We start from the raw sequence: 21035 nt of genomic DNA, 5'->3' as shown, positions 1-21035 counted from the left end.
CTCTAAGTAATGTAAGGCTGCACCAAGTTCTACTAATTGGGTTGAACCTTCAATAATTTTTACAGAATGATGCCAATTGTTATCTTCACACCAAACCACTACAGCTTTATGAGACTTTCCTGAACCCTCAACAAAAACTGTGCAAGTATGTAGGATCAGACCAGATACACGTATGGCCTATGACCTGATGTTAAAGAATTGCAGGTTCTGCAGCAATTTACATTTTACATTTATGCATGCCAAAAGCTGTGCTGTTAAGAAAACCAGCTAGTGCAATTTACAAAGACATAGATTGCAAATAAAAAAAAATCAAAATTAAGCTTCACAAATGGTACATGTATGACAAAAGGATCATGGCCTTTTGAGACTTAAATTCATTCCCTGCTTTTCTTGATCAGAGTAACAATCAGTATATCAGTCTGTTAGCAATCTCATCATACTGTCCCACAAGAGCCACAGGTTTTTTCTATGTTGTAGCTGTAAACAGACAAATCTGCAAGTCCAATCGAATGCAGTCAGCCTGTAAGGTTGTCATAAATTTATTCCTCAAAATCTCTAACTCCATTTTGGCTGTCATATTTATTGGATATTGTTTTCCCTTACCAGATCGAAGTCCTGTTTCAGATCTATCAGTGCAGTGTTTGCTTTATCGAAACACTGACTCTTAATATTAGTGGAAATAGAGCATTCAAAATTTCCCTGGAAATTTTTCACTTGCACAAGTAGATCTGCACCATCCAAGCAGCTTCTTGTAGGACATGTAACTAAACAGAATTCTCAGAAAACGTTATTTCAGCTTACAATTTACTTAACAAATCTTGACCCAAGAGAGGTACAGGGCTTTCTGGCAAATACAAGAATTCATGTATTAAAACTTTGTTCCGAATTTGGCATTCTATTAGTCTCAAAAAACAGCTTTTCTTTCGTTTTCTCCCATGACCTCAAAAACTAGCACAGTGAATTTACTAAGAAGTCTCTTACAACCAGTTACCACAGAATGAGGAGACTTAGGGGTGACCTTATTAATGTTTATAAATATATAAAGGGTGAGTGCCACGAGGATGGAACCAGGCTCTTCTCAGTGGCAAACAATGATAGGACAAGGGGTAATGGGATCAAGCTGGAACACAAGAGGTTCCACTTAAATTTGAGAAAGAACTTCTTCTCAGTGAGGGTGACAGAGCACTGGAACAGGTTGCCCAGGGAGGTTGTGGAGTCTCCTTCCCTGGAGACATTCAAAGCCCGCCTGGACATGTTCCTTTGCGACCTCTCCTAGGCGTTCCTGCCCCAGCAGGGAGATAGGACTGGATGGTCTTTTCAGGTCCCTTCCAATCCCAAACATACTGTGATACTGTGATATATATATATATATATATATATAATATTTTTGTTTAATTTCCCAGCTTCATTAGAAGTATGGATCCACTGGTGATGCCTTTAAATTTCACCCTCAGACTCCTTCATGCAGTATTACAGGTCTCTAGCAGTAACATTGCTTAGGGGAGGGGCGCGGGGGGGAATAAAACCTCCCTCTCACCCCCATCTGAGATGGGAAGACGTCCAGCTCAACATGAAAACAAATCAGTTTGAACTCCACATCAAACCAGCCTGGCTCTACTCCACACCCAAATGAGTACCAGTCTGACCCAGAGAAGTACTGAGCGCTCTGACCCCCAAAAGCTGACCAGTGTGAAAAGACTGACTTCAGCAAGGAGGTAAAATGATGAGCTCTTTCCTAAGATGTGCCAAAACCTAAGAAACAAGACAGAAGCAAAAAGAAACAACACCAACAACCCCTCATTCAATGTCGAGAAGCAACACAGTGCCACAACAAGGATGGGTGACAATACTCCAGGGAACATAAAAGACAGAGCAGGGGGACTAAAGCCCCCCTTTCTCCGCTTAGCAGCAGGAAGACAGGTTGTTTGTGGTTTTTTTTTTTCTGCAGTTCAGATGTACCAAGGCCACGCAGCTGGCGTAATCGCTGGTATGAAGTAGGAGGCTCTGGCAAACTCCTCGCAGCTCGACACAGGCCTGGGATATTTTGCTTTTTTGTTTTCCCATTTCATTTCAACCATAATACACTTCATATGCAATTTCAAGCAGCTCAGCAATAGTTACATTCCTCAGCCCCATTTACGTTTCACAAGTTACAGATGTCAAAAAACCAGCATATTAAACATCAATCCATTATTTGAGTTTCTTACATCCAAATCAGTTCATACTGTAGCAACTTTTAAATACATCTTCATACAATACCAAGTTCACATCCATCGTAACATTTAAGTGTGGGGTTTTTTTGTTTTTTTTGTTTTTTTTCCAATGCAAATCAGAGTTTAACAATTTAAATTCTTTTCTGGTCTCAAAATTACTAGATAACAATAGAAGCAATTACTCTAATGCGGAAGGATGCATCCTAAGGGGGAGCAAGGTGGAATTTTAGTAATGGAACCGGTTCCCATTTTGTAATTATCTCCCCCAACAAATTTATTTTGGTACCAAATATAAATATGCAAATTAAAATACTGAGCTCAGATATGAAAACCAAATACCAAGTTCAAATATGCAGACAGATCAGAGTTACACTTATTCAAGACAATATCTCGATTTTAGCATTGCACCTTTGAACCACTTACTGCTCAGCCAGGTAGTGGTGCTGCTGGGTCTCCCTGACAAAACAGGTCAGTGTGCGCTGGAGCCCCATCGGCACCGGCCCCCCCCGCCGCTGCAGCAAGCTGGACCGGGCAAGGCTTTTATCAGTGTCTCATCTGGGGTGCTACAACTGTTATCCCAAAACCAGGGTTCTTTACTTGGTGTGCATACACAAGAGCCAAATTTAGTACATAGTGATGAAACACAGCCCATCACAGAGTTGTGCAAGTCTGAATGCCGGAATAAAGCTAGTGTGCTAGAAAGAAAAATAACAGCTACTACACACAAAATTTTACCATCACATTCACACAGTAAAGAACTAAATTACTCATGATCTTCTGTATTATCACAAAACGCACATTTTGAGTCTCATTCTCGTTATTTAACAGTCTGTGAAATCACTGGACCACACAACAAAGGCCTACTAAAACTGCAACATGCTTAAATAGATACCCACAAAGAAAACAGGTTAATGAGGAGAGCATATTGCAGACTTCAGCAAGTTTACTGTGACCTGTGTGTTATCAGTTAACTCTCTCTCAGCTTGTTGAAGTTCAAACCATTCCACCTGTAAAACTGTCTGAAATGATTCGATGATCTCTTGTAGAGTTTTATTTTTCTCCTGTTCTTCTCACTTTAGAAACAACAAAGAGTTATACTTCAAGGTTCTATTCTCCGGACACTTTTCCCAATCATCAAACTTACACAGCAGCCACCATTTATTACAATATTTCACAAGATTTTCCTTCCTCATATTTCCAAGTGCTTTCCTATGTTCTAAAACACCTCCCAATACCGATTTCTTATGAACACGACTGAAAACAGTCATTCCTGACCCCATCTCGTAACTAGAAACTACGAGAAGAGGGAGGGAGGGGGGGAAAGCACAGGGCTGCTTGCAGCGCAAGTGGGAAAAGTGGGGAGAAGGTTTTACGGCGCACTTATACCACAAAGAAACAATTCTAACAACGACCAGTGAAACAATTAACTCACATTCCTGACAAGCTGCTTGATTTTCAGAGAGGCAACACACAGAAACACATAATATGTACTGTAAAACTCGCAGATAATATGTTGATAGCAAACATTAGCATTCTCTACTGCTAATTTCAACACCAGTGCTTCCTTAGCTTCTAAGTTTTCAACCTGCTTATTGATGGCCTCTTGAAGATGGTCAATAAATTGCATGTAATTCTCATTGGGACCCTGATTAATAGTTGCAAATGATTTGGCTGCTTTGTCGGTTTCAGGCACCTTTATCATAGCTTGATATGCGAGGTCTCTTGACTGCCTCAGGATTTCAGGAATTTATCGTGCCTGTAATTGTGGTGTGTCAATTAGTGTCTCTTCCAAGTGTTGGGGGTTAAATCCCAGCTTTTTGGTAAGTTCGGTTTACGCTCTGAAACTCTACCCCCACCCTCAGGATTTTGCTCTGCAGCAGCGTGGGAGGGGGGCGGGGGCAGGCTGAGGGGACCTAGGTGTATAGAAATTACGTTATTTGGCTCACTCTGGCTCACCACAGGAGGATCTTCCTCACCTAAATCTCCAGGCAAGGGGGGATAGGAAAAAAAAAAGTCCACTTTTTCATTCTGCGACTGATAGCAGCGGGGCAGAAGGTTGAACTGTGACCAATGGCGGTGACGCAGACGGCGGAACCGCGATTGATGATGGTGGAGCACATGTTTGAACCGTGATTGATGACGGCGGAGCAGTCGGTTGAATGCACTACTCTGACCGGTGCTCCGGGGGCCCCTCCCGAGATCGTATATAACCCAACGCTGTTTTTTCATGTGAGTCTTTCATAGCTTTTATCTGATCTCGGGGCCACACATACGTACGCTCCTCCTCTATTCCCTTTAACTTTCCAAGAAAGTGTCGCGGATCCTTATCCGTATCAGATAATATGGACTTGGGCGGTGTTGACAAACCTTTAGTAACAGGGAGAGTTGGAGTAGTACTTAATCTCGCCTTTTCCTCTGAATCTGGCCCAGGAGAGCCAGGAAGACCATCCCTCCCCGCTGTCTCTGCATGTTCCCGTTGCTCTTTTAATCCTCTGAAAGTCTCTAGCAACAAGTGACATGTTGTTAACAGTTCAGTTGTTTCTTTGCATCTTTCACTAGTGCTTTCCCCATAGTAACACAGTCCTTCCTTTGTAAAGCCAGTTCCAGAGGGCTAATACCCTGCTTCTTCAGAAGCAACTTTCATGTAGATAATATAATACCCTCTTCTTTAGATAAGTTCCACCCCCTCCCCGTTCCTGGTAGCTCACCAACTCTTAGTGTGGCGTCTTTTCAATGATCCGGATCTTCGGCAGCTCTCCTCGGCTGCTCTATCAGCTGTACCGGGCTCTGTCTCCACAGCTCTTCTTTGGCTGTCACAGTTTCACGCTGTCTCCTCTTCATGCGAGATCCTCTTCAGGCAGGATCACGTCGGGGTCACCATATGTCATTAACAATCACTGCTCAGCTGCGACCAGAAGGAGCCGGAGGTGGAGACTCTGGACATGGTGTCCTGGAACTCATTGTAATAAGAACCGCCTTCTCGAAGACAGGTTATAAATAAGTATAGGCATTCCTAAAACTTTCATGAATATGTAACACTTGACTGCATTTAACCAAACTCACAGCTACTGTAATTTTACACACGTATTAGGTGAAATGATTCCCCGTGTGTCTGGCGTCATAGATAAATACATACCTTCTTTATAACCTCAAGGGCTGTAAGGTCATTCTGCGCCTCACTAGCTCCATGCCCTATTTGGTTAAGAGGGGGTCCCACCAGCAACCACAATGTGTTTTGCAACCCTCGCAATGTCCCCCTTGCAAGCCTTCATGCAAGCAGCATAGCTGCACTCCTTCAGCACGAATCATAACTACATTTTCCACACAATTATACTTTTGGTCATCTTCACAAACTAGGCCTTCAGTTTTGATTCTTGGATGATTCACGTTATTCTCTCTGTCCCTCAGAGTTCTTCTGCAGAAAGGAAAACAAACGGGACTCACCTCTTCGAGGCAAAAATAATTAAAATGATGGAAATATCCAGCGGGTATTTATCTGATGCTCCTTGCCCAGGGCATTGGAAGCTACCCATGAATTTGTGTTTAAAGGAGTTTTCAATACCAGTGGTACACTTCCCACAGTGGGGAGTTCCACCAGGACTGGCTGTCCCGAGTAATGGGCTGAACCCTTGGAATCATTTGGTCCCTTTAGAGAGGGAATCAAGGAAGGGGTTTTTGGACAGAAAGCAGTGATTTTGGGGCATCCATTTACCCCCCACCTGTCATTTACCCCTGTGACAGCTTGCCACAGACGAGTATCTCAATTACCCTCGTGAGGTCTCAAAAGCCGTTTTAGGAGGCCGTTTGTTCTTTCTACAATTCTATTAGCCTGTGAGTAATATGGGGTGTGAAAAGTCCATTTAATCCCTTCACTTTGTGCCCAGTCTTGTACGATTTTAACAATGAAATGGGAACCGTTGTCAGACTTGTGGCTTTGGAAAAGTTCCAAACAATTCTCGCAATTCTTTCACAGTATTTTCACCTGTAGCTTTTTTAAAAGTTTCTGCTTGGACTAGTCCTGACGTAATTTCCACTCCCACCAGTACAAAGTGCCTGCCCCCTGATTTCTTGAAGGGGCCAATGTAATCCACCTGCCAGGCATCCCGCAAACCTTTTCCTTCCCTTAAATGCAGAGGGTTATCTTCTAAAGGGTGCCTTTCTAGCCGTCTCCAACATTGTTCGCAAGCTGATATGCAGGTTTTACACATTTCTCTGGTGACAGGCCAGCCTCAGACCAGAGCTTCATGATACAAGTCTTTAGCTCCAGTGTGTTTGCGCTTTACATGTACACCATTCTAACAAGCCTTCCCAGTCTTCTGAAATTTGATCCTTTTGTACAGGGGTCAGTCTTGGTAATTCATCAGCTCGGTTATTCCATTCTCCTGCGGATTCCCCATCTACCTGAGGAGAAGCCACCCAGCCCACAGCAAAGATTCCTTTTTTAGCAATACTTAAAATTTCCTTGCCACTTTTTGCCACACTGGAATCCTATTAACTTCCCATCCGTTTTGCTCCCAGAATGAAGCCACTCGGTACAGCCCTTAAACACAGCATAAGAGTCAGTATAAATGTGTACAGGGGTAGCAGTTTGTGCTTCCTGTTGGAAAACACTCCATACTGCAATTAATTCACCTACTTGTGCACTACCCTCTCCCTCTGTTATAATGTGTTCATTGGAAGAGGTATGGAGTGCGACTGCCCTGTATTTCCACACTTTTCCTTCTCTTTTTGCAGAAGCGTCAGTAAACCAAGCACTAGCTGACCGATCATGTGAAAAGGGAGGTGCGACTTGAATCACTGAGGCAGGTTTATCTTGGTCATCGTCCAAGCTCTCAGTTTCTTGTATAGCTAGATTTTTCAAAGCTCCTTCAGATACTGAGAAAATGTTGCAATAGTGTTCAATCTGAGCATACCTATTTCGTACCGAGGCCTTTTGGGCTACCCCATCAGGAGGAAGGGTCCCAGAAGTGACTGTTTTTATGACTTTAAATGGGCCTCTTAATACGATTGGCTGCTGTCGTGCAATCTTCTCTACTTCTACTAGAGGCAGACTAACAATAAACAAACCTTTCTCCCAAGCAGTGTATCTCTTTTTGTCATCCCTAAAACCCCGGGAGAAAAATCCCACAGGTCGGGTTGGACCCTCAGGGCTTCTCTTCCATATGTGACTGACAAGCCTGATAAAGCAAACTCCCATTCCACCTGAAAAGGGTCTGTAGGGTGAATAGGACCAAGGGCTTGGTGAGCTGTTGCTTCAAAAATTAGTAATCACATAGCTTCTTCCTGAGAAGCTGTCCATTCCCATTTTACCCCTTTTCTTAACAAATCGTAAAGAGGTCTAGCAATGACAGAAAAGTCTGGGATGTGTTTCCTCCAAAAAACTAACAACCCTAAAACATGCTGCAAATCCGTTTTTGATTCAGGCATTTTGATCTGAACTAAGGAAGCAAGAGTGTCCGGCGGGATGCAGGTCATCCCTCCCTTCCACAGATTCCCAGGAATTTTACTTCTTGTGAGGGTTTTTGGACCTTTTCGGGGGGAATTTGCAAACCCAGATTTTCTAAATGTGTAATTATATCCTGTTGGGTTACCCCTACTTCTGTTATTTCATTTCCACCCACAAGAGTATCATCAATGTACTGATAAACAGCTATGCCTTCGGGTTTGGGTATTTTTTCTAGCTCTTGGGCTAAAGCGTGATGAGCTAATGTGGGAGAATGTTTGTACCCCTGCGGAAGTCGGGTGAAAGCGTATTCTTGTCCTTCCCAGGTGAAAGCAAAACGATCTCTGTCTTCTGGCTGCAATGGTATCATAAAAAACATGTCCTTGACATCTGTTGTTGCCATGATTGGATGAGCCTTTTCCTGTATCATGGTTATTAGTTCAGCCAGATTGGGGACTGCGGTGGTTAGAGGATCGGTGTTGGCATTTAGCTGCCGAAAATCTATTGTAAGTCGTCACATCCCATTGGGCTTTCTAACTGGCCACACTGGAGAGTTAAAAGGAGAGTGTGTGTTAATTATGACTCACATTTCTTGTATAACTGGTTTGATGCCTTCTTTGGCACCAAGGGGCAACGGGTATTGTTTTACATTTGTAGCATGACTACATGGGAGTGCTGGTGCGACTTGCAATAGCCTTCGATGTGACAATCCAAAAGTCCACAATAATCCTTCTGAAACTTCCCACTGTCTACCTTTGAGGGTATCCATACCTAGCTAACTGTTAGGAATGTCTCCAATCACCATTTTAATAGTGACTGTGCTCTCATTTCCTGGCAACAAGAATTTTACCCAAGCAACTTTCATAACTTCTGTTGACCCTAAAGCATTAAGGACACAAAAACGTCGCTTCGAGGGAAAAACTCCACACCTGTCAGCATCTACATCACTTAGAGCAGAAATTTGTGCACCGGTGTCAATGAAAAAAGTTACAGGTTCATGCTTAGGGCCCCCTTTGGTACGCATGAGCTGCGGGATATAAATCCATCCCCCATTCCCCCGCTCACTACTAAGGAATAGAGGTTCTAGTTTTCCTGTTTCTGGGAGAGACTTTCATCCTTGACGGGGGAGGGAGCTGAAGGTATAACAGGTAGGATTGCTTTTACATTCTGTGAAGGCTCTTTTGGATTTCGCCACCTTGATACTCGTTTACTAAGTTTATCAAGGGGTAAGCCTTCCATTATATCTCTGGGAACTCCCTTTTTAATTCCTAAAACCCATCATTGTTGTTGGGCCTTAGGCTGTTCTCCCTTTGCTGTTTTAATGCATGGATGTTCTTTTTTTTGGGATACCGGTAACAGCAGCAGTGTTGGCAGAGAGGGGCAGCTTTTTGATTTCAATATTACGGATTCCTCTTGACCTCTCTTCTAGGATTTTTACTGGGCCATATTTCCTATTGTAATCTATCAATTCTTGTGTTACTTCCCCCCACGTCCACACCTTTTGAGTATTTGGTTATTGCAGGAAGTCGGGGGAGGGGTGAAAGAGGCATCCATGCTAGTATTAGTTCCTTTCCTCTGGCTCCCACTTCTGTTACCCTGGCTCCTAGCCATATTTTCCGATTTTTCTACTGGGCTCATTAGTGTGATTCTCCTTTGAATGTTAATTCCAGTAGATTTTAGTGACTCTGGAAGTCCCCTTATTAAGGGAGTCATCATGTCAGGATTCACTGGCAACATCATTGGGGATTCACATTCGGGAATTAATTTCCTTTCATGTATCATTTACAAACAGGCTGCTTTGTGTACACTTTCTAACAATTGATCAGATGTGCCAGTAATTGCTAAGGGCTCTCCCCTATCTAAGGGGTTTAGCCCTCCAGCCCAGTAAGCAGCTCACTGGGTTAGAGACCACGGGGCATGTCTGTCACCAGTTGTTAAGAAGACTCCATGCCCCCAGTATCCATTTGCCTCTTGTTCACTTAACTGAATTTGGTCTCCCCCAGTTAGGGATACACGCCACATATATTCAGTTTCAGATTCTTTAGGGAGGCGACCGTACTCTTTTTTAAGTTGGGCCAGCTCAGTGGCAGTGTAAGGTGTTTGCTTAGTTGTAATGCGAGGGTCAGTATCCTCCTCATTTGCATAAAAGTATTCTGTTTTAACTAAGGGTCTCACGTGTGGGAATTCGTCATAACGTTTTCCCGTGTCCTCCAATTCTTTCCGACGGTAGATTTGATTTATGTGTCGGATATTTTTCCCCTCTAACTCCCACTCCCTCAGCACCCCCGTGTTCTCCTTTAGAGTAGCTTTCAGTGAGCAGTTTTCTTCCCTCTCCTTTTCTAATTGTTGAAAGCAGTTTTCTAATTGTTGTTCTAAATTGGAGGTTGTTTTTTGCAGGACCTGCACCAGATTTTCAAGAGATTCTATTATTTTACTTTCATTACTGTGCCGCATGAAGCGATCTTCGATTGCCGCTACTAGGCTGGCTCCTAAAACAGCGCAGACTGCAGTCTTATCTCTATTTGATCCAAACTTACACTTAGTCTGCAAAGAAATCACTCGGTCCACTACACTCTGTAAATTAGTCCAATTATCATGAGCTCAGTCTTCTCCGGGTATGGAGGGTCAGGCTCCATACTTTGCTAAAAGCGTGTAGAACGAGTCCCGATCTTTTGCTAGCCAAAAGTCCTGATTGTCAGCTTTTCCAGTCATTCTTACTACGAAGGGGCGGTACACACTCTAGGAAGGCACAACTTAGTTACGAAAACCACAGCAACAACTGCATCACCCTTCTCTTTCCCGAGTGGTTGAAGAGGTCTAGAAATCTGCTATGGGAGGACCTAACTTAGCTACACAAACACACAAGATTGCCCCTTCACTCTCCCTAGCAGACAATACTCATTATCATGAAAACAACACCCCTTCTGCACTTTGAGATCTTTTGTGTTAGATTCCGGGAAACAGAACCCTCAACTCGAGTTTGGGGTGCTCTACACCAAGGCGTGTATGGTGTGCGGGAAATCTGAATCACCTCCCTTGCGTTCTAGACACTTCTCACTGATAAATCAGTGTAAGGCTAGGTGCGGCTGAGACAAAATGTCCTTCCCCTGGTGCAGACCATACACTACCTACACCCCTCTGTTTTCCCAGAATCCCATCCTCGTCGCCAATTAAATGTCATGGTCCACTCGGTGATGGACTCGTGATGGTTCGTTTACCTTGATCTCAGAGCTCAAAATTAAGTCAACCAAAAGGCCAAGGGGTTATGGTTCAATCAAACAGTGTTACTTTATTAACTTGCCCGTAAAGCAGCACGCGATAGAAAGAGAGAGTAAGAAAAAGAGAAGGGAAAAGAAACGGGGAACAGTAAAAGTAAAGATGAGAAGTGAGGTTGCATTTACCACCAGTCAAGCTTCAGAGGCATCCCTATGGTCTCCGGTCCCATAGAGTCCTGCTGGTCCTCTGTCGTGGTTCAGGATCCTCTGGTGGGAAGATCTCCACAGTGTCCGTTCGGGAGTCATCTCTTAGGCTTCTTCACCCCCCCCTCGCTCCCATTGTTTGAGGCCAGTCTCTGCCTTGATTTTGCAACCCAGGCTTGTACTGCGCAGTCTGGAAAGATTCACGCTTTCTTTTGCCAACGCTTACGTGACCTGCATTCAGGGGTGTTTCTCTGGTCCATTGGGTGACCTCAGGACCCTTGGTGAGCTTCTGGGCATGCTCCTTTTCATTGGACATTGTTTGGGGGAGCAGGTGGGGGACAGATGTGACTGAGGCTGCAGATGAGAACACATCTTCTGGACGGCAGCTATTGTCCCTGGGTTGAAGAGACCCTCGTAACAATAACTTTCAGGAGGTAGGGGCTGGTTTGGCTGAAGCAGCAGGCAAAATCCATACAGCAACCATTGTAAGCAGCAGCCCCCCCGTATCGGAGAAACCAGTGCAACACAATGCTTCTCCTTGAGCCTCTCTCCAAGTCATTGTCCATGCGTTCTTTCTGTCAGGGCCTCAGTTCTCTCAGTTCCTGATGGTGATGTTCAGGCAAATACTTCTCCATCTTCAGACCAATTCTCTCAGTAGGGCACTGTCAATCTGCATCATGTCCTGTCAGGTTCTGTCAGGCCTTGTCAAGTTCTGTCCAGGTCTTTTAGGCCATGACAAGCTCTTTCTATCTATGTCGGGCTCTCTAGGGGCATTTTCGGGCTGTGATGAGATCTATCGGGCTTCATCAGATTCTGTCTGACTCTGTGGGGCCTGCTCGGGCTCTGTCAGGTTTTGTTGGTCTCTGTCAGGCCCTATCAAGCATTGTCGGGCACTGTTGGGCTTAGTTGGGCTCTTTCAAATACTGTCAGGTTCTGTTGGGCTCTTTCAAGCTCTGCCTGGACCTGTCAGCTTCTGTCGAGATCTGTGTGTACACATATGCAGGCACTTTGCAAGAAGAGCCAGAGGCCACGAATACATTGCAAGGATTAAGTTTTATTTTACTTATCTCTCTACTTGGGGGATCTCCGAAGCCACACCTAAGCTCCCAGGCAGAGGTGACGCCAGCAGGGACGCGGGCGCTGGTAAGTTCAGCCCTGCTGAAAGATCACTGGGCCTGCTGAGCTCGCCTGTATTTCAAGGCTTCAGGCAGGCACAACCTCCCGCTCTTTCTCACAACAAAGCAGGAATCTCAGACATAGGGATAAGGTGCCTAGAGTTTCTCACAGGCCTATGTTACTTAACACAGAGGTTCTATTCATCAAGCACACAAGGTCAGTAAAACAATTAGTGTGATGTATGTGCTTTTTAAAAAAACAGACAGGTGCATTTCACTTGAGCGTATTTACATTTAACTAATCTCCTCGCCAAATCTTCTGCTATATCCCCATACACGTGCTCTGTCAGGCCTTTTCAGGTTCTGTCAGGATCTATCAAGCTCTGTTTGGTTTTCACAGGCTTTGTCGGGCTCTGTCATGATCTGTCAGGCCATATTAGGCTTTGTCAGGTTTTTTTGGGGTATATAGGGCACTGTCAATCTGTGTCATGCTTTATCAGGCTCTGCGAAGCTCCTTTGGGCTCTTTCTGCCTTACCAGGCATTTTCAGGCACTGTAAAGTCCTGTCATGCTCTGTCAGACCTTGTCTGGCACCTGACACTTTTTCAGCCTATGTCAGGTCCTGCCAAACTCTATAGTTCTCTATCGGGTGCTGTCAGGATTTGTCGAACCCTGTTGAGCTGTATTAGGCACTGGCATGCCCTGTTGTGCTCTGTCAAGGCCTGGTGGGCTCTGTCAAGCTCTGTTGAGCTCTGTTGGACTCTGGCAGGCTCTGCTGGGCTTTCTCAGGTTTGATCAGGCTCTGTCAGGACATGTCAGGATTTGCAGGGCTCTGTCAATCCCTGTCAGGTTTTGTCAGGCTCTTTTAGGCCCTGACGGTCTCTGTGTAGCTTTGTCAAGATCTGTCAGTCTCTCTCAACCTCTGTCAGGCTCTGTCGGGCTCTGTCAAGCTTTTTTGGGCTCTTTTTGCCTACCAGGCTTTTTCAGGCTCTATAAAGCCTTGTCATGCTCTGTCAGACCTTGTCAGGCTCTGTCAGGCTCTGTCAGACTCTGTCAGACTCTGTCAGGATTTGTCAGGCTTTCTTGCAATTATTCAGGCTTTGTCGGGCTCTGTCAAGGTTTGTCGGACTCTGTTGGGTATTGTCGAGGTCTTTCAGGTTCCATTGGGCGCTGTTGGGTTCTTTCAAACTTTTTGGGCCCTGTTGGGCTCTGTCAGGTTCTGTCATGATATGTAAGGCTCTCTCAAGCTGTGTCAAGCCCTGTCGTGCTCTGTCAAGCTTTGTTGAGCTCTTTCAGTCTCTGTTGCACTTTGTCGGCCTCTGTCAGGCCCTACTGAACTCTGTAGTGTACTGTAAGGAGCTGTGGGGATTTGTCCAACCCTGTCGAGTTCTGCTGGGATCTGTCAGACCCTCTTGGTCTCTGTCGGGCTTTGTTGGGCCCTTTTAGGACTGTGTCAGGCTTTCTCAGATTGTGTCAGGTTCTTTTGGGCTCTGTCAAGATTTGTCAATATCTGTCAGACTCTGTCATGCTCTGTCGTGCCCTGGCAGGCTCTCTCAGTTTCTAGTAGACTCTTTCAGGCCCTGTCATGCTCTGTCGAGTTCTGTTGGGCTCTGTCTAGCTCTGTCGAGTTCTGTTGGGCTCTGTCGGGTTTATTTGAGCTCTATCAGGCTCTTACAGGCTCTGTCGGTCTCTGGCAAACTCTCTCGGGTTCTGTCAGGATCTGTCAGTCCCTTTCAGGCTCTGTCGGGTTTTGTTGGGCTCTATCAGACTCTTGCGGGCTCTGTTAGGTTCTCTCAGAATCTGTCAGGCCTTGTCGGACTCTGTCAGGACCTGTCAGGATCTGCTGGGCTTCATCAAGCTTTGTAGGGCATGTAGGGCACTGTTAATGTGTGTCATGCCCTGTCGGGCTCTGTCGGGCCTTGTCAACCTCTGCCCAGGTCTTTTAGGCTGTTACAGGCTCTGTCTATCTATGTCAGGTTTTCTAGGGAATTTTTGGGCTGTGATTGGCTCTACCGGGCTTAGTCAGCTTCTGTCGGACTCTGTAGGGCCTACTCACGCTCTGTCAGGTTTTGTTGGGCTCTGTCAGGCCCTATCAAGTGTTGTTGGGCAGTGTTGGGCTTTGTTGGCCTTTTGGATCACTGTCGGTCTTTGTTGGTTTCTGTCGGGCTTTGTCGGCTTCTTTCTGACTCTGTGGGGCCTGCTTGGGCTCTGTTGGGTTTTGTTGGGCTCTGTCAGGCCTTGTCAATCATTGTTGGGCAATGTTGGGCTTTGTTGGGCTTTTTTTATTTCTTTCAGGCTTTGTCGGTCTCCGTCGCGATCTGTCATGGTCTGTTGGGCTTTGGCAGGTTCTGTCTGGCTCTGTAGGGCTCTGTCAATCCCTGTCAGGTTTTGTCAGGCTCTATCAGGCTTTGTTGGTCTCTGTTTGGCTTTGTCAGGATCTGTCAGTCTCTCTCAGGCTCTGCCAGGCTCTGTCTGGTCTGTCAAGATTTTTTTGGGATCTTTCTTCGCTACAAGGCTTCTTCAATCTCTGTAAAGCCCTGCTATTTTCTGTCAGGCCTTCTCAGGCTCTGTCAAATTCTGTCAGGCTTTCTTGGGCTCTTTCAATCCCTTTCAGGCTCTGACAGTCTCTGTCAAGCTCTGCCAGGCTTTGTCAACCTTTATTGCCCTTTTTCAGGCTTTGTCAGGCTCTGTTAGTCTTTCTCGAGGTCTATCATGCTCTGTCAGGTCATGTCAAGAGTTGTAGGGCTCTGTGGGGTTTTGCCGGGCTCTGTTGGGTGTTGTCGAGCTCTGTCAGGCTCCACTGTGCGCTTTTGGGCTCCTTCAAGCTTTGTTGGGCGCTGTCGGGCTCTGTCAGGTTCTGTCGGGATCTGTAAGGCTCTGTCAAAATGTGTCATGCCCTGTCGCGCTTTGTCATGCTTTGTTGAGTTCTTTCAGGATCTGTCATGCTTTTTTGGCCTCTTTCAGGCTTTACTGGACTCAGTAGTTCGCTGTCAGGTTCTGTCGGGATTAGTCGGGCCCTATCGAGTTCTGTTGGGCTCTGTCAAGCCCTGTTTGGCTCTGATGGTTATTGACGGTCAGATCCCGACAGAATCTGACAGAACCCGACAGGGACTGACACAGCACGACACAGACCAACAAAGCCCAACAGAGCTTTACAGGGCCTGACAGATCCTGACAGAACCCGATAGAGCCTGCCAGAAACTGACAGAGCATGTAAGAGCCACACACAGCGCAACAAATCACGAGGGAGCCCAACAGAGATCGACAGATCGACAAAGCTTGACAGAGCCCAACAGGGCCTGACACATCTTGACAGAGTCTTACAGATCCTGACAGAACTTGAAAGAGCCCAAAAGTGCCCAATGGAGCCTGGAGTAACTTAGTGGGGAATCCTGATAAAAGAAAGTTTGAAACAATATTGTATTCACTTGTGGTTTGAATGTGGGGTTATATCAGTTAGTGGCAATTAAATGTTGTTCTGCAGAACTTGGAAAATAGGATGAGATACAGTACTTTAAGTTAATTTGCTTTTATTGTTATCTAATAATTTTGAGACCACAAAAGGATTTAAGTTGTTGAACTCTGACCCATATTGAATTGATGTTCTATTCAGAGATATGGAAAAAGAACAAACTAAATGTTATGATGGATGTGAGCTTGGGACATTGTATTTAAGAGTGGTTTGAAAGTGGCTAGAACATGGATTGAATTGGATCTAGGAAAATAATGGAAATAATGGACTTATGTTTAATATGCTGTTTTTCTGACATCTGCAAAAGGTTAATGGGACTGAGGAATGTAACTATTGCTGAGCTAATTGGAATTGCATATGAAGTTTATTATGACTTGAATGAAATAGAAAAACAAGAAAGCGAAATATCCCAGGCCTGTGTTGTAACATAAATTACAGACCTGTGTCAAGCTGTGAGATAAACTCAACCTCCCCCATCCACGTGGCCTTGTCTGTGTCTAAACTGCAGGAAGGAAAGAAAGAAAGAAAAAAAAAAAAAAAAACAGAAAAAAAAACGCTGCTAGAAGGAGCGAGGGGAGGACAAGCCGTATACCTCTCAGTGTAGCCTGACACCCAAAATATTGCAAGCTCCCCTAGAAAAGTTATAGAAGCTGAGGGCAACAGAAAGTAGAAATTTGGAAATACTGTTAGATGAAGCTTGGAGAGTATTCAGCAACAGGGAAAAAGAAGATTGTTGAAAGTATAAGAAAGTAGGGAACTAAAGAGGTTGGAAGTCTTTGAAAGCCTTTAGAGAGAGATCAATGTCTATTGGGAAAATGAATGTTGGGGAAGGTACAGAAGAAGTAGGCAGAGAGAAAAACGGACAGTAGCAAGTTTTGAAAAAAGACTGGTGGGAACCTGCAATGAACAGAAACAAGTTGAATTTTTGCTGGATTGCCAATAAGAAACAATTACATAGCGGGTAAAGGGAGTCACTGGCCAAAGTGAAAAGGCATATTTTTGTGAACCTTTGAAACGCAAATTGGGTAAACAAATAGGTATTGATAAATTTCAATATCTGTCCAATTCCCCACAAAACTTCTCGGGAGAAATTTGTTGGAACAAACGGATGCAGTAATCAGATCTGAAAAAGGAGAAATTACTCTGGAGGTAAATGATCAGTAATATATGAAAATAATGAGCTGGCTTTTAGCAAATGTTCCTACAGAAGGCAAGATTAATGAAGAAGTTGTGAACCAAGCGTATCCTGGGGTATGGGCTACTGATATAGATGGAAGAGGCAAAAATGCTGTACCCGTCGAGGTAAAAATCAAAGAAGGAGAAAAGCCGGTAAGGATAAAACAATACCCTTAGAAAAGGGAGGACAGGGAAGGAATTTGGCCGGTAATAAGAAATTCATATAAATCTGGTTATAAACAGAAGGAAAAAGGATCTCTACCCAGTGGTAGCAAACCCATACACCTTTCTGACTGTATTAACTCTAATTTGATTTGGTTTACTGTTTTAGATTTAAAAGATGCCTTTTTGCCTCTCTCTCCGTGAAGCCAGCCAGACAAGATTTATGTAAAACGCAGCTCACATGGACGGTGTTGCTACAAGGATTTAAGAACAGCCCGACAATATTTGGAAATCAGCTTGCTGAAGATCTTTAATCTTGGGAAGCCCCATCTGATGAAGGACAGATGCTACAATATGGGGATCACATTTTGATCGCTACCACAACACAGAAGACGTGCATAACCTGAACTGTAAGTTTACTGAACTTTTGGGAGCTCCAAGGATAATGAGTATCACAAAAGAAAGCCCAGATGATACAGCAACAAGTAACTTATTTGAGATATGAAATTAGTGCAGGACAGAGGACGCTGGGACAGGCTCAAAAGGAGGTTATATGCCAAACTCCAAAGCATCAAACTGTAAAAGAATTACGGACCTTTTTGGGCATGACAGGGTGGTGCCGGTTGTGGATTTATGATTATGGATTGCTTTTCAAGCCATTGTATGCACTAATGGCCACAGATCAGAAACACCTGCAAGGGAATAAAGGAACTACACAAGCCTTTGAAGAACTTGGTAAGGCTTTGATGACAGTGCCTGCTTTAGGACTCCCAGATGTGAGTAAAGCATGTTTTCTATTCTCTCACGAGAAGCAGGGAATAGCCCTGGGTGTACTGGCACAGGATCTTGACCCGTACCAATGAGCAGCGGCCTATTTCTCCAAACAACTAGGCTCAACTGCAACGGGGTGGCCTGCATGCCTGCAGGCAGTTGCAACAGTTGCAACAGTGGTACCTAACATATAGGAGGCCCAAAAATTTTCCATGGGTCAGAAAATGATTGTGCTAGTATCCCACACGGTGTCTACAGTTCTACAAGAAAAAGGGGGACATAGGCTTCCCCACAAAAATTTCTCAAATATCAGGATAAATCATCGTCGCTAACATTGTCAGCCCAGTTTCTTTCCTCAGTGGTAATATTGGAAAACCAGCTCATCATAATTGCCTGGAAACCATCAAAGCAACATAATCCAGCCGACCAGATCTAAATGACAGTCCTATGGAGAACACTGAGAACTGCTTTATGGACGAAAGCAGCAATATCATGAACGGTGAAAGGCATTCTGCTTATGCTATAATTACTAACCTTGAAGTGATGGAATCTGGACCTCCGTCTAGAAGTACTTCAGCACAAAAGGCAGAAATAATCACCCTTTTTCATGCTCTGGAAGTAGCTCAGGGTAAAACTGTGAACTTTTAAACGCACTCTAAGTATGCTTTCAGGGTCGTGCATGCGCGCGGAGCAATTTGGAAAGAAAAAGGACTCTTGAACTCTTAAGGCAAACATATCAAACATGCAGAAGAAATATTGGCAGCTCAACTTCCTAAGAAGGTGGCAATCATGCATATCAAGGCACACCAGAAAGTGAGCTCGAAATTAGAAAAAGGAAATGATCTGGTGGAGAGAGAGGCAAAACTGGTGCCCAAGCAAAAGGTAAATGTAGAAAGTGCCCCAGTCCCCGATGGCCAGGTCTCTTTAGAAGGTGAGCCAGAATATACTAAGGAAGACCGGAAACTTATTATAGTTCTAGAGGGATCATATAATTAGGAAGGGTGGGCTCACACCCCACAGGGAACAGCTATTGTTATCTCCTATTTAGTTTGGCCTTTAGTAAGAAAAGAACACAGAAAGAGACATTGGGGAGCAGAAGCACAGCAATGAAATCTTTGCCTCCAGGCTAATCCGAAGAATATATCCAAGACAGAAATGGGTCAAATTGGGAAAGGAAATGGACCGGGGCAACATTGGCAAAATGATTTTTTGAAACTCCCAAGAAAAGGGGGGTGCTGATATATGTTGGTACTAACAAATGACTTTTCAGGTTAGCCAGAAGCATTCCCTACCAGAACAGCAAAAACTCAAGAGGTAACTAAAGCATTAGTACAATAAATAATACCAAGGTTTGGAGTTCCAGCTGTTATATCCTCTGATAAAGGGTCACATTTTATTTCAAAAGTTGTAGAGCAAATCAGTCAGCACTTGGGAATAGCCTGGCAACTACATACCCCTTATCGTCCTCAATCCAGTGGCCAGGTAGGAAAAAAAAAAAATCATGTAATTAAACAACTAATTGTAAAACTGGGGCAGGAGGCGAATTTGGCTTGGCCTCAATCTTTGCCTTTGGTCCTCTTGCGTATACAAACAAGGCCAAGGGCAAAGCAAGGGTTGAGTCATTTTGAAATCCTGTATGGGAGACCCTATAATGTACAGAAGGGGATGTCTGCACAAGTAGGGGACAAAATTATGACTTCTTATATGATAGCATTGGGTAAAAACTTAACAAAATTTGGAAATGTGTTTGGAACTTGGAGCAGAGATTTGTATGGGCCAGTATATGACATCCAATTGGGCAATTATGTGTATGTGAAGTCTCTTACAAAAAATACTTTGGAACCACAGTAGGAAGGTCCATTTCATGTCCTCCTGACATCTTTCACTGCTGTCAAGATTAAAGAACAGAATGCCTGGATTCATCATTCTAGAGTGAAGAAAGCCTGCAAAGCACCATGTAGGGTAATCCAGGTGCAACCTGGAAAATTGTATTTCTTATTGTCCTGGTTTTGTTAAAAACAAGACCGGTTCTCTTTTAGTGATTTTTTTCAGCTAAGTTCTTCTAGGGGGGCTGTACTTTTCTGAGTTTTAACCTGCATATTTTTCCTAGGATGCTCTCCTTGGTGCTCATAAGAGACCAACGGAATGCTGAAGAAGCTCGTGTTTAGATTTATTACTATGGTAGCTAAGAAGGGCTGGTAAGTTTTCCTACGTTCTGTTGTGAGTGGGGCGTTTTTGAGGAGGGGTGGATGGAACAGGTGACTAGAACTGACCAGCTGAGGATCAACGGAAGTATTCCATCCCATAATCGTCATGCCCCCTATATAAGAGGGTGATCACGAGGGTCACGCTCTCTTCAACCATGGCCAGCATCTAGAGAGGACCCTCTCTGTTTGCCTGTGATCTACAAGCCTCAGGCCCTGCATCCCTGCAACCAGGTTCGAGTTTGCTGTGAAGTCCCGTCCATGACTTCCGGGGGCCTGAGCTGCACCTCCTGGATCCGCCAGCTCCGCACATCCACCTCCTGCTGCTGGAGTGACACCAACTTGAGATTGGTTTTGTATATTTTGTATGTATATTCTGTATTTATTAGTAGCATTAGTAAACCCTTTAAAACTCTCCAACCTGAAGTCTAAGTGTCTCTTCCTTTCCCCTTATCTTTCTTATCATCTTTCCAATCTAAAGGAAGGGGTGGTGGGAGGTAAAGTGGCTAACAGGGAGCGTCTGTCACGGTTTATTGCCACCTTACCTTAAACCGTGACACTTATAATCATAACCTTAGCACACAGGTGGGATGAAAATTGACATGGGCAAGATCTGAATAAAACTGTAGGGGGACGCTTTAAATTGGTTCTTTAGAATCAAACCAATCTGACTATATATATCACATTGTCCACTTCTGCAGAATGGAGTTTTAAGTTGGTAGTAATTAAACAAAACCTTTATGAAATTCTATCAAAAAATTAGGTTATGTCCACCTTGACATGTTTTGGTCCTTTTGGTCCTTCTGGGTGACCGACCCGGGTGACACTTACTACCTCAACAAAACAAAAGCCAAAAGAGAAGACAAATGCTACAGTTGCAGTCAGCGGGGTCACCACGCCAAAGAATGCAAGCTCCCATGGCAGTCCAGAAGATGTCGTTGCTGCCGGAGCACCAGTCATATGGTTGTCAGCTGCCCCAAAATTGCTCAGCAGCGCAGCGGACAAACACTGGGAGCCTGACTTTGGCATTAACATTAAAAATCTGTTTAAGGATAGAGATG

Source organism: Patagioenas fasciata, chromosome W, assembly GCF_037038585.1.
Source record: "Patagioenas fasciata isolate bPatFas1 chromosome W, bPatFas1.hap1, whole genome shotgun sequence".
NCBI classification, from domain to species: domain Eukaryota; kingdom Metazoa; phylum Chordata; class Aves; order Columbiformes; family Columbidae; genus Patagioenas; species Patagioenas fasciata.
Note: the sequence above shows the minus strand (reverse complement) of the source record.